This window comes from Lissotriton helveticus, chromosome 1_1 (assembly GCF_964261635.1).
Source record: "Lissotriton helveticus chromosome 1_1, aLisHel1.1, whole genome shotgun sequence".
Classification (NCBI taxonomy): Eukaryota; Metazoa; Chordata; class Amphibia; order Caudata; family Salamandridae; genus Lissotriton; species Lissotriton helveticus.
Window position 1 is genome coordinate 1,544,976,671 of NC_136057.1, and position 12,110 is coordinate 1,544,988,780.

Here is a 12,110-nt window from a genome sequence, read left to right on the forward strand (position 1 = left end):
CTAAGTACGATTATCGCCCTCGGCTGAGGAGAAGTGCATCTAAGGAGAAAACAGATTAGGAATGGACTGCATATGATAGGTTGTACTGAGTTATAGTACCATCAGAGATTTATTGAGCTTGGTGAAGAATTTTGCTTACTTTAGGTTAGTTGTTTGAACATTAGATAGGGAACACAAAAGTATTCCCTGAAAGTATACCATTGTGATTGACGTAGGATACGAGCTTAGGACATGGGTTTTGGAAAATGGTCAGGATGTGTCTTTGCGTACCAAGGTTACAATTATTTCCCCACCATGAAAGAAAAAGACAGGCCGAGCAACATTTCTAGATACTCATAAGAGATTCTTTGGAGAAGGGACGCTTGTTACCCCACTGAGTCTTTTAATAGTTTATGGACTGTGTGCCCATTATCCCTTGTAAACTATACATACACTCGTCCAGAGCAATTTACTGAAGTGAAAGGAGTTTTTGGTTTTGGCTATCCAGGTCCATGTCTATATTATGCAAAGCCACTGGGAATGGGTTATCATGGGTGTGATAATAACACATATTGCAAGAACTTTTACATGGAAGAGCAGAATGTCACATTGGTGGGGTGACAAAATAAGGAATTGATAGTTACCTGAGAGGCTGGTTATTATCCTGCTTGTTGCCCCATCGTGAATAGTACTAACACTTCTCTATATATCAATTGTTCAGGAATAGTGCTGTGGAAAAAAACAATGTCCTTGGTGAATGACAAAGATCGAAGTACCTTTGGAATGAACACCAAATATGCCGCAGTAGATTATGAAGGACCGATTTATGCACACCCAGGGTTTTATTTTCTATCTAAAGATACTTATTCTAATGTTCATAATAGTACTGATGATGTCGCTCTTCGGATGGTGTTACCCATAAGTGGGCCTTGTAAATATGCAAAGCCTAATATTTGTTGGGTTAAGAGGGCTTTGACCAAAGAATTCTGTGAAGGAGTGACCGGAATAGAGGGGAATAATTAAAGTAATGGATCGCTTTTGGGTACATCATTCCATCCATCTTTACATTGGGAGGTACCTCCATGGCCCGGGGTGAGAAAGCTAGAGGATATTTTGGGTGCAAGTTACAAATTTTATCCAACAATTCTGTGGCTGCTCTACGTGACATCACTACTCAGTTAGAATGTATGCAAATATATTCTGAGCAGACTAGGTACACAGTAGATTTCATTTGAGCCAAGAGTGGTGGTGTATGCGCGGTAGTAGGAGATCAATGTGTAGTCAGGATAAAAAATATGGAAAAGGACATTACAAAACACATTTTAGACATCCTCGAGAATGTCAAGGGAATGGAAAGTGGAAAGTGGAGTTGGTCTTGTTCTGTTGGCTGGGGTTGGATTCTTGAAAAGATGATCTATCTGATTGTGGTATTAGTGCTTTGTTGTGCCCTTATTCAGTGCCTCCCCTTCTGTTGCTCTTATTGTACCAACCTTTTCACTCCTAAGAGGAAAATATTGATTCATGATACCAATGCTGCAATCATGGTGCAGAAAGAGATAGACAACATAATGCAGATAGATGAGGGCATTTTCAAGACTTCTCCCTTCCTTACAGTTTCCCTTCCTATACTGAGAATATGGAATGTTCATGAGAAATAATACTTATATTTGTTTTTGTAATTTCATATTTTTCTTGTTGCTGTCTGAAAACGTTTTAGCTTATGCTAAAAAGAGGGTCTGTTAAAATGGAATTCTTTTTTGCTTGTGCATTACCCTATGTAAGTTAGCATTCGCCGCACCATTTTCTGTTAAGACATCATTGTGAATCATGAATGAAAGTAATCCTTTGCTATTTCTGAGAAAAGACTTCTGCTAAGTTTCACTTCCCCAAGGTTGGGTTTTGTTTCACTAATGAATAGACTGTTCTTATTAGCGCATACCTTTCTCACTAGATACAGGCCTTCTCCCACTTGTCTGGTGACAGACCCACCTAAAGTAACCTTGGACTTTGTAACTTTGTAAGAAATGAACACTGAGATTGTTTTGTTTTTTTCTTTCGTATTCCATTGCTTTGCAGCACCTGCCTGGAAAAGTCCGTTATGGGAGTGTTCTAGCCCAGTTACGAAATGTACATAATGTATCTTTATGCTTGTTGATTTCAGTCCCTCTGCAGCACTCCTAGAGACTGGGCAGACCAGGCTCCACTCTGAGTTTTCCTGAATAAACAGATATTGGTTTGTATTCTCTACTGTCTGACCGACTCTTCATTTGGTATGGAAGGCTGAGAGATGGTCTTTAGTGAACCGAGTGACCCCATTTGGGCAATTTTCTACACATGGGTAGTGCCTGAGTGAATGGATGAGCACATGTGTAGTGCCTCAGTGAATGGATGAGTGCAAGGGTAGTGCCTGGGTGATTGGATATGTGCATGGGTACTGCTTGGGAGAATGGATGAGTTCAAAGGTAGTGTATAGGTGATTGGATTTGTGTATGGTAGTACCTGTGTGAATAGATGAGTGCATGGATAGTGTGTGAGTGAATGGGTCAGTGCAAGGGAAGTAGCTGAGTAAATGAATGAGTGGGAGGGTAACACCTGAGTGATTAAATGAGTGCAATATAGTGCCTTGGTAATTGCAAGGGTAGTGCTTGGGTGAATGGGTGAATGTATGGACAGTGCCAGGGTGATTGGGTGAATTAATGCATAGTGTCTGCATGACTGAGTGACTGCATGGATAGTGCCTGGGTGATTGGATGAGTGCATGGGTAATGACTGAGTGAATGGATAAGTACATGCGTACTGCTTGAAAATTTGGATGAGTGCAAGGGTAGTGCCTGGATGCATAAGTGAGTGCATGGGTAGTGCCAGAGTGAAAGGAGGAGTGCATGGGTAGTGCCTTATAGATTGAATGAGGGCAAGGATGGTGCCTGAGTGAAGGGATGAGTGTATGAATAATGGCTGGATGACTGAATGAGTGTATGTGTAGCTCTTGGGTGAATGGATGAGTGCATGGGTAGTGGCTGGGTGAATATATGAGTGCATGGGTAGTGCCTGGGTGAATGGATAAGTAGAAGGGCAGTGCCTGGGTGATTTGATATGTGCATGGTTAGTACCTGGGTGTCTATATGAGTGCATGGGTAGTGCCTGAGCAAATGGATCAATGCAAGGGCAGTACCTGAGTAAATAAATGAGTTGATGGGTAACACCTGAGTGGATGGATGAGTGCAAAGGAGTACCTGGGTAATTGCATGAATGCAAGGGTAGTACCTGGGTGATATGGTGAGTGCATGCATAGTGCCTGGGTGATTGGATGAGTGTAAGGGTAGTACCTCATTGAATGGATGAGTGCAAGGGAAGTGGCTGAGTGAATGGATGAGCACAAGTGTAGTACCTCAGTGAAAGTATGAGTGCAAGTGTGGGGCCTGGGTGAATGGATGAGTGCATGGGTAGTGCCCGAGTAAATGGAGGTGTGTATGAGTAGAGTAGTGCCTCTGTGAATGGATGAGTGCATGGGTAGTGCCAGAGTGATTGGATGAGTGCATGGGTAGTATTGGGATAAATAGATAAGTGCATGGATAGTGCCTGCGTGAATTTATGAGTAGAAGTGTTGTGCCTGGGTGAATGCATTAGTGCAACTGTAGTGCCTGGGTGAATGGATGAATGCATGGGTAATAACCGAGTAGATAGATGAGTGAATGGGCAATGTGTGAGTGAATGGATGAGCACATGTGTAGTGCCTGAGTGAATGGATGACTGCAAGGGTAGTGACTGGATGATTAGAAGAGTGCACGGGTAGTGCCTAGGTGAATGGATGAGTGCATGGACAGTGCCTAAGTGAATGGATGAGTGCAAAGGTAGTGTCAGCATGCTTGGATGAGTGCATGGATAGTGCCTAGGTGATTGTTAGTGTGTATAGATAGTAACTGAATGAATAGATGAGTGCATGGGCACTGCTTGGGTGAATGGATTAGTGCATGCGTAGTACCTGGTTGATGGTATGAGCACATGAGTAGTGCATAAGTGACTGGATGAGTGCAAGAGTACTGCCTAGGTGATTGGATTAGTGCAAGGGTAGATCCCAGGTCATTGGATGAGTGCAAGGGTAGTGGCTTGGTGATTGGGTGAGTGCACGGTTAGTGAATGGGTGAATATATGGATACTGCCTGCTTGATTGGATGAGTGTATGGATAGTGGCTGGGTGATTGGATGAGTGCATGGGTACTGCCTGAGTGATTGGATGAGTCATGCGTAGTGCCTGGATGAGTGCCTGAGTATTGCCTCAGTGAATAGATGAGTGCAGACATAGTGTCTTGGTGTTTGCATAGTGCATAGGGAACACAAGTGGTGAAGAGACTTTACACATGCAAATTAAGGCTACTGGCAGTATAGTACCTTCATTTACTTTTTCTCTGTAGTAACACAATGTAGTCCTTAACTATTTATAAATTCCTTTCCCGCAGTTAAAAGAGTCCTTCTTTTCTATCAGCTTGCTGTAGACAATAACCCCATTAGGCCAACTAATGTCTCAGAAACACATATTCCATATATGTGTCAACACAATATCATATTTTCTTATTCTAGATTCTCCTTAGAACTGATTCTAGAAATAGCACATATGAGTTTGGTAACTTTTTGGGTAGTTTTGATTTGAATGTCAGGTTTATGGCATTGCACTCTGTCCATCTTGTTTGATATCTTAAATACATTGTGTAATGCCAAGAGGTTATATTAACTCCTTTATGAAATATGATTGCTATAGTTGTGAAAGTTATTTTTGAGATGGAAATTTGAGCAGCTTTAAAGATTATAATTTCAATTCCTAATTTAGTACCATCCACTCTGCATCATTGTAGCATGGCTATGATATATTTTCTATACCTCTGTAGAAACAACGTAGACCAGTTCTGATCTGCAGTTTGGACAGGTTATATCTTGGTGGGCATTTATGGTTAAATCTTCAAACGGCAGAGCTTCACAACCTGGTAAGGTCAAGTAGAGGAATTGTTCTGAATTGATTTCAGTGCTAGATGTAAATTCACAATCTTCACAGGTATTGATCCATTTATAAATTAAGCTAAATAATTTATTTATATTAACATCTTCTTTATCTAATAGTCCTAGCATTACCATTAGACATTCTTGAGCATCCTGCTGAATATTTTGAAAGAAAACACTACTGATCCAGTACAGTCATCTCTGAGTTTTCTTATTCCAGTAGCAAAAGGTATAATACTTCTTAATTCCACAAGTAAACTACACAGTTGTGAGGACATTCTTTAATCTGCCATTTCTTTCATAGAATTTGTAAAATGAGGCAAATGATATAGTCCATGCAATACTACATTTGCATAACAGTTCACTTCAGATTTATTATCAAAGTGATAGCCTTGTATTTCCTCATTGTGCTCTAGTTTTGTTTTCTTTCCTCCCTGTTGATTTTCTTTTTGTTAATCTTTCTGTTCAACTCTTGTACACCGTTTTGATATTTTCTGCTTTACACACAGTATAAATCTTTGAACCACAAGATACCATCGTAAATGAGATGCATATTGATCTCTTATCCGATTATACTTCGTAACACAGCTCACATCAGCACTTACTTTCTTCTCATAAAAATCAATTAGAAATAAACCAGACAATATTCTAGCTCACAACAAAACAAAATATACCATTCTTTCTTCAAAAACACTATTATCAATATTAAAAAGACCTGTATTTGCACTGAAAGGATACTTGTGATTTGTGTATAGTTTCTGCATACGCTAAAGACACTGGGAACTGCTTTTGCTGAACATACAAGTCTTTCACAAGTAGGAAACATACAACACATCTACCAAACTGCTTAACGTTAGCAATATCATTACATTTTATGAATAAGTATTTCACATTATTTCTCTTTGGACACTTAATAAGTTTCCTAACTTTGCCCATTGCACCATTCACTAGCCCGTCTTCAACATTTAAATTACAACATAAGATTATTCTTTTGCTCAGATTTTTATGAATTCTTCCTTTTCCAGTTCCAATAATTGTTCATTGAGTTTACTACACTCCTTAATGGCTGGCATCAAACAAACAACAGACTTCTCTTCCTTAACAATATTTGACAACATTACTTTGGCAGCTGAAACATTACTTGGAAACAAATATTTGATGAGACGGGCTTGTAATAGTGTCTTTACTTCTTTTGTGAGGACTCCCACTCTTATATCCTTTAGTATATCTCCATAATGCATATCCGATCCATGGCACATATTTTGGATTAACTCTTTGTTTTGTACATTTTCCCAAATATTTACATTTCCAATACTTCCTTGTTTCATTATGTAGTAATTTCTTGAATATAGGTTGTCCTTTTACAGGTGTCAGTTGTAGCAGGTCTCCAAAGACTATAAAGGCTATCCTCCAAAAAGTACATCGTAGTCAGTTTGTAATATTTGTCTCATTCTTAAATGTATAAAAGCTAGAATTAGGTTAGATACCATACTGACCTCATCAATATTTAGTAGCTTTAATTAAATTAACTTACTGTATAAAATGTCCCTTTTGCTTTTCTTTCTCCTCCTTTTTTCCTGTTTCTATGCATGCGGCATTCTGCAGCACACATACATAGAGGAAAATGCCTCTTATAATTGTTTTTCTACAGGAAGGTGTCCCTTCCTGCAGAAAAATAATCTCCCCACTACATAGGCACACTAGCACCATTGTGCAAGGGAGCATGGCAGCTAGTTAATAATAATGTTTATTGTTTAGTTAGTTGAAACCATAACAATTTTACTGCATATGTAAACTTTGATTTAAAAAGGATATTTAAAATCAATTCATCAACCAAAAATATCATAATGCAATATCACACAGTTATAAAAAAAATCTTCAATTGTCAAAAAATACACTGTAAAATCCTGTAAATTGGTGTCTAAAATGTGTAAATCCATTGATTCATTTTGGACAGACAGGTATAAGACCATCAGTTAACAGGTGGCAAACTTATTAGTTTTGTTTCCTAGAAGAATAGATTGTATATTAAATATTGGAGTCTCTAAGTCTCTTATATTACTGGATTTACACAATCATAGACCTCGTGTGGTTCGTGTTTGATTCATGCCTGGCGAGTGAAGCACTAGGCTCAAGATGGAAATCGAGCAGACCAGTTACAGCAGGTGTGGTTCCTTCAGTGAGTGGACCCTCATGTAAGGGCTTAGTCTTCACAACCTCATCATGTATGCGAATTTTGCAGTTCATCTGAGGGTCAGATGGATCGAGCCCTTTAAAAATGGCAGACCTGCAGGATTGTGTTCCGCTATCCAGGAAGGATTTATTTAATAAAGTGACAAGTGCTGGATGAAGTTTCTGACATATACATATCAGGTGGATGAGATGTTTCTTTTGACTGCCACACAGGCAACACACTTTGTGAGCTTGTGTATTTCCACCTAGGAACATCTGAAAGTGAGGGATATTTTCCAAAGCAGAGTGCCATTAACTGTTTTTTTAAGTGGACCAAAAAAGTTAGATCTAGGTAAGCCATCAGTTTGAGGACTTTATAGTTGTTCCGTATTGCGCAGGAATGAGATCTTTGGCTAAAAATGCTTTTGTCTAATGATAGAGAATGGCCTTTTGCGGCTTTGTTTAGTGCTAACCCAAATGTTAAAAAGGACAGATTCTTGTTTCAACGCTCCAAAGTGCAAGTGGATTTAAGTGCATGGTGCGAAAAGGCAGTGTGTGATGATTTCTTCCCTTTCTCAAGTTCAATCCACAATGCCTCGTTAAGGATAGAGTTCTCCGTGTTTTGTTCATTGCGATACCAAACTTTTATTGATGAACAGAGGCTGCCCAAAGTTTCGTTAATCAGGCTGAATTCCAGGAACATTTGAGATAGCGAAGCAGTTTGAGGGAGTTGAAAAACCTTTTTAAAAATGTTAGTTGTTAAGTTATTAAGGAGAGTTGAGTCTTTTCCGTGAAGGGCTGCGCTCGCTTATGTTAACGTTGGGAGTGTTTTGGCTGTTATTACTGAGATCTGAGGTCGGATTGACGGGCCCTCCAGTTTCTTTGCCAGTGACTTGTAATCAAAAGTTAATGCGATTGCTTGTTGAGCTATGTAGTTCTTCTGTTCACAATGAGTTTGGTTTGTGGGGATAAGGTAGAGTTCACCAGACCAGTTGATCAGATCTTCCAGGATCAAGAAGGCAAAGTATTTTGATAAATCATTCAGTAATGCTATAAGTCTGTAGATAGATGGATTTGTTCTTTCTCCCCCATTGTATATTGGTGTTATAATAGATCCTTTTTAGCTCTCAGGGATTTGATTTAAGAGTTCGACTCCAGTGAAAAGTTTCTCTAATGGAGTGCTCCAGAAAGCTGGGTCATGATTAAAAAAGGTGTGTGGCACACTGTTGGGACCTGGAGCACCATCCCTCTTGCTTTATTTTATTAAGCTTCTTAAAGTGTCCACCGAATCAGGGGAGTTGTTTATGTTACATTCCCCTATTGGCCCAAAGATCTCAGCATAGTTTTGGTGTGGGTGGAATGGTCACCAACACCTGATTGCTGGGGATGACTTAGGAGATCCTGCAATGCCTTTGTCTGTTGATAAGTATGATACTGTATTGTGAACTTTTGGGTTATGTAGTTGGCCCACTCCTGTTCCTGCATTAAGATGTTCCTTGGCTGATTCAACTGGTTTATTGTTTGCCAAAATGTATTTGAGTTGTGAGAAATTGTCCTCACATAATCTTTTATTCTCCCATAGCTTCTTTTTATAAAGCTTACTCTGTTGCCGAAATGCTTCCCATGTGGCGTCTTTACTACTATTTGTTTGTAATTTCCTTAATGTTTTATTTAAGTCTCTTCTTAATGTTTGTACCTCACCAGTTGATCCTTTGTACGTGTTGGAGCATGTTACCTTATGCCAAGGTTTTGTCCTTACAGTTGGTAGATCAATCATAAATTAAGACCATGCTTGTACCCTGTTGAAGTTCACTAGGACAGACTCAGCAAGTTGCACTTTCATTGTTATACATTTCTGCTAATTGAATCCGCTTGACCAGGTGAGATGTTTTAGGTTTGTTGTGTTTAAGTTGCCTTTCTGTGATGTAGAGGCTTGAAATCTTGACACTTTCAAGTTAAAGACAATGTGTTGAATTGAATGATCGTTCAGAGTAGTGTACTCAATATGAAAATGAGTAAGGAATGGCATTAATGGTAGCGTTATGATTGTTTAATCAAGTGTTGATTGGGGCCTTGGCCCGTGGTATGTGTATTTGGGTGGAGTATCTTCTTCCGTTCTTACGGTAATCACATGCATTTCTTGATATTCTAAGACTTGTTGTGTAGTTCCTATATTACCCATGCAGGACCTGCACATTTGGATAATATAAACTGTAGGATTGGTGGCAGACTAACTCTGAGCACCCCCACCACCTATGTTAGTCTGTTTGCATCAACTAGCTCACAGTGCCAGTAGAATCTTCTCTTATCGGGGAGAGAATAGTTTCTGGCAACCTCAGAACATGACAACCGTCGTCCCTCAGAATCATGGAAACAATGTACTACCTTTCGCTCAGTCACTCCTGCTCACTTATCCGGTCTTAGAGAGTTAAGCGGAAGAAAAGTTGTGCTTGTTTACAATAGGAATTTATTGCACTGTTGTTCTTCTAGTGTAAAATAGATGTGCTGCGACAACCATTAGACAGCAGCAGATATATATGATTAGCAGTACAGTAAATATGAACGGATATTATAGTTCTACCATTTTCCAATAGTTATGAACACATACATGAATACAAAATGCATGATAAAAGAAGGTGCGCATATTCCTACGATGTCTGTCTAGTTGTACCTAAGTCTACCTAGCATGTGAGTAGGTGTGAAGCCAAGAAAGCCTCTAGGTTTAGTCTACCCCATTACCTGAAGCAAGAGAGTGTGGGAGCCCATCCTGGTATCGAGTTGGGCACCCCGCAAGGGATGTTTAGACCACTGTTAGCTGGAGCGTCTGCATGCAGGATGCTCAGCGTCTCTGGTCAGTGTGTCGGCCTGGAAGTCCTGGTTCCCTCTAACTAATGGCAATAGGTGCTGTATTTATACAGAAAAGTATCAAGGGTTCTTTTGTCCCTTGTTCCTTGTATTAGCCATGGTTGGATGTGATGATGAGGTATGGGATGAACCTTGTATGTAGATATTATGCAGGTGGAGTAGGCCCTGCCTGGTTTTCAAGAACCCTTATGAATATTCATTCATACTGTGTCAGTCTAATGATGAAGTTATAGAACACTATTGTTCGGGGAAAACCCTCCTTCCGCACCCAGGACTAGAGCTAGGTAAAGGTTCAATCCTAAAAGGCTTGTTACAGAGTAGTATAGGGGAGGTAATGTAGGTGAAGGGGTATGATATTACCCGAACCTATATTAGTGTACCTATCTAGAACATAACAGGCTGCTGGCCGATATCGTTCTGACGAGTCAGTCAATTTGAGAGCTAGTATTTTACGGTTCACAAAAATGTATCAGCTGCCAAGATGTCATCTTCGTCTGGTGTGTGGAGCAAGTCCGTCTTAAAATCTCCGGTCAGAACTATGTTCCAAGCTGGTTCAAAACAACGTAAGTCTGAAATGGTTTTGGTTAGAAGTGTGTTGTTATCCTTTTTTTAACCTGCGTGTAATTGTTAATCAATATTACTGATGTCATTTTTCCCAAACAATGATACTCAAGTTTGATGAGTTGAATACTAGGATCTGGAGAATTTAGCTGTTTTGATGTAATGTTTAGAGCTACTGCAACATAAACGGCCAGGGCACCCTGTGCATGGCCATAATATTTATATTTTTCTGCCACCACTGTGTAGTGAGTGAAATCGGGAATATTCAGTAATTACCGAATCGGTATTTACTGATTCGGTAATTGCCATTGATTCCTATGGGCCTTGAGGCCCATAGGAACCTATGGCAATTACCGAATCGGTAAATACGGATTCGGTAAAATGACCAAATTGACAAGGGGGACAGGGTGTCACTTTGACACCCTGTTGCACTCCTGATTCAGGCTTGTGTGCCATGTGACACACATACATGCCCTCAAGGCATGTATGTGTGCCACATGGCACAGGTGTACATGCACAGATGTGCATGTACACAGGAATTCATTATTTACCATGCAATAGTATTACATGGTTTGCCTCTCTCCTGATGGATTGTGCCATCAGACAGGAGTTTTATCAATGGTAGCTGAAGGTGTCAACACAGAGACCATTCCTGTGTTTAATATATCCAATCACACCTTATCCAGCCAGCAGTTTTTATTCTGAGTAAAGGCTTATCCTTTGTTCCGACCACTTACCCCAACTTCCTAGATCTCATGTCCGAATTAATGAGTTTTTTCCGCAAAATTAGACTCCGGGCATTTTTTTAACTTAACCCCTCGGAACCTAAACCAATAGTGACACCATTCAGACCCCCATCTACTTTTTCACCCACTGCAAACATGATTCCCAAGGAAATCATTACTTTTGAAAAGGTTATCCTTAAAGAAACCTCAGACCTGGCCAAAACACACCTATTTATACCTTACAATATCTCTTTAGAAGAGAAATCAGTCCTCTCCACCTTAAAAAACAATACCAACCTGATTATTAAACCAGCGGATAAGGGAGGAGGAATAGTGCTACAAAATATTGAAAACTACAAAGATGAGCTACTACGTCAAGTGTCTAACACCGATCACTATTGTAAACTCCCAGGTAATCCCACCAAAGATATACAGACATTGATCAAACAACTCACTACGGATGCCCTCGAGAATGGCTATCTGAGTAAACATGAATTTAATTTTTTGAACATCACCAACCCAAGAACTCCAGTCATTTATACCCTCCCAAAGATTCATAAAAGACTGAACAATCCCCCAGGCAGACCGATTGTGTCGGGCTGTGGCTCGGTTCTAGAGCCTCTCGGACATTATGTCAATTTTTTTTAAAAAGACTTTGTACCTGAAACCAAGTGCTTTATCCGAGACAGCATGCATATGATCAACTTGATTGAGAACCACCCCTTCAATCAGGAAAATGAGACTCTCTGTACCCTGGACGTAGAGTCTCTCTATACAAATATACTCCAGAGAGACTCTCTTCTAGTAATGGAGACC